Raw genomic sequence first — 2,500 nt, 5'->3', positions numbered from 1 at the left:
CCTGCCCGCGGGGGCAGGCTCCGGGTTGACCTGGTGGCCGGACGGGAATTAAGCCCGGAGCCCGGGGCAGGGCGACCCCGGACGGACGGGGCTCCGCCGGCCCCTGCCCGCGGGGGCTGGCTCCGGGTTGACCTGGTGGCCGCTCGGGACTTAAGCCCGGAGCCCGGGGCAGGGCGACCCCGGACGGACGGGGCTCCGCCTGGCCCCTGCCCGCGGGGGCAGGCTCCGGGTTGACCTGGTGGCCGGACGGGGAATAAGCCCGGAGCCCGGGGCAGGGCGACCCCGGACGGACGGGGGTCCGCCGGCCCCTGCCCGCGGGGGCAGGCTCCGGGTTGACCTGGTGGCCGCTCGGGACTTAAGCCCGGAGCCCGGGGCAGGGCGACCCCGGACGGACGGGGGTATGCCGGCCCCTGCCCGCGGGGGCAGGCTCCGGGTTGACCTGGTGGCCGGTTTGCTTTCGGGCCACCAGGTCAACCCGCTGCCTGTATGGGGTTGACCTGGTGGCCGCTTTCCTTCCCGGCCACCAGGTCAACCCGCTGAATGTATGGGGTTGACCTGCTGGCCGCTTTCCTTCCCGGCCACCAGGTCAACCCGCTGAATGTATGGGGTTGACCTGCTGGCCGCTTTTCTTCCCGGCCACCAGGTCAACCCGCTGAATGTATGGGGTTGACCTGCTGGCCGCTTTCCTTCCCGGCCACCAGGTCAACCCGCTGAATGTATGGGGTTGACCTGCTGGCCGCTTTCCTTCCCGGCCACCAGGTCAACCCGCTGAATGTATGGGGTTGACCTGCTGGCCGCTTTTCTTCCCGGCCACCAGGTCAACCCGCTGAATGTATGGGGTTGACCTGCTGGCCGCTTTCCTTCCCGGCCACCAGGTCAACCCGCTGAATGTATGGGGTTGACCTGCTGGCCGCTTTCCTTCCCGGCCACCAGGTCAACCCGCTGAATGTATGGGGTTGACCTGCTGGCCGCTTTCCTTCCCGGCCACCAGGTCAACCCGCTGAATGTATGGGGTTGACCTGCTGGCCGCTTTCCTTCCCGGCCACCAGGTCAACCCGCTGAATGTATGGGGTTGACCTGCTGGCCGCTTTCCTTCCCGGCCACCAGGTCAACCCGCTGAAAGTATGGGGTTGACCTGGTGGCCGCTTTCCTTCCCGGCCACCAGGTCAACCCGCTGAAAGTATGGGGTTGACCTGGTGGCCGCTTTCCTTCCCGGCCACCAGGTCAACCCGCTGCCGGCATGGGGTTGACCTGCTGGCCGCAGAGGGGCAGGCTCCGGGTTGACCTGGTGGCCGGACGGGGATTAAGCCCCGGCTCGGAGCAGGGCAAGCCCGGGCGGAGGGGGGTCCGCTTGGCCCCTGCCCGCGGGGGCAGGCTCCGGGTTGACCTGGTGGCCGGTTTGCTTTCGGGCCACCAGGTCAACCCGCTGAATGTATGGGGTTGACCTGCTGGCCGCTTTCCTTCCCGGCCACCAGGTCAACCCGCTGAATGTATGGGGTTGACCTGCTGGCCGCTTTCCTTCCCGGCCACCAGGTCAACCCGCTGAATGTATGGGGTTGACCTGCTGGCCGCTTTCCTTCCCGGCCACCAGGTCAACCCGCTGAATGTATGGGGTTGACCTGCTGGCCGCTTTCCTTCCCGGCCACCAGGTCAACCCGCTGAATGTATGGGGTTGACCTGCTGGCCGCTTTCCTTCCCGGCCACCAGGTCAACCCGCTGAAAGTATGGGGTTGACCTGCTGGCCGCTTTCCTTCCCGTCCACCAGGTCAACCCGCTGAATGTATGGGGTTGACCTGCTGGCCGCTCTGCTTCCCGGCCACCAGGTCAACCCCCTGCCGGTATGGGGTTGACCTGCTGGCCGCAGAGGGGCAGGCTCCGGGTTGACCTGGTGGCCGGCAGGGACTTCAGCCCCAGGGCCCCTGGCAGGGCGACCCTGCCCTTGTTCCCCAGAAAAGGAGAGAGCTGGCTCGCAGCGGGAAAAGCTGCCTACGGCACCTGGGATTCCCAGGCGGTCACCCATCCAAGTACTAGCCAGGCCCGGGACGGTTTACCTTCCGAGATCGGACGGGATCGGGGGCCTTCCGTCCGGTATGGCCGTAGGCACTCGGCTCCGGTCCGCCTCGTCCCCTTTCCCTTACTGACTCCCCTGCCTCGGGTGGGCCCGATCCTTTTTTCCGTTTTTTTTTTTCCGCTCCGGAGGCTTCGTGAGCCCCCCCCCAACACCCCTTTGGGGGTCGGTGAAATTTTTTTTTTCAGACTTCCAGGGGCCCGATCCTGGCCGCGGGCACCCGGCTCCGGGCACCCGGCTCCGGGCCGCCTCGTCCCCTTTCCCTTACTGACTCCGCTGCCTCGGGTGGGCCCGATCCTTTTTTCCGTTTTTTTTTTTCCGCTCCGGAGGCTTCGTGAGCCCCCCCCAACACCACTTTGGGGGTCGGTGAAAAAATTTTTTTCAGACTTCCAGGGGCCCGATCCTGGCCGCGGGCACCCGGCTCCGGGCACC

General features: G+C 66.8%; 1 non-coding gene across 1 annotated transcript; it reads right to left on the bottom strand.

Annotated features, from left to right (window-relative positions):
* Positions 1–1,983: 1,983 nt before the first annotated feature.
* LOC141979286 (5S ribosomal RNA) lies at positions 1,984–2,102 on the bottom strand. The gene has a single exon (XR_012636707.1). It is a non-coding gene; the product is annotated as a 5S ribosomal RNA (ribosomal RNA).
* Between the last annotated feature and the right edge of the window lie 398 nt (positions 2,103–2,500).

Source organism: Natator depressus, chromosome 28 (assembly GCF_965152275.1).
Source record: "Natator depressus isolate rNatDep1 chromosome 28, rNatDep2.hap1, whole genome shotgun sequence".
NCBI lineage: Eukaryota > Metazoa > Chordata > Testudines > Cheloniidae > Natator > Natator depressus.
Note: the sequence above shows the minus strand (reverse complement) of the source record. Positions and strands in the feature narration are given on the sequence as shown.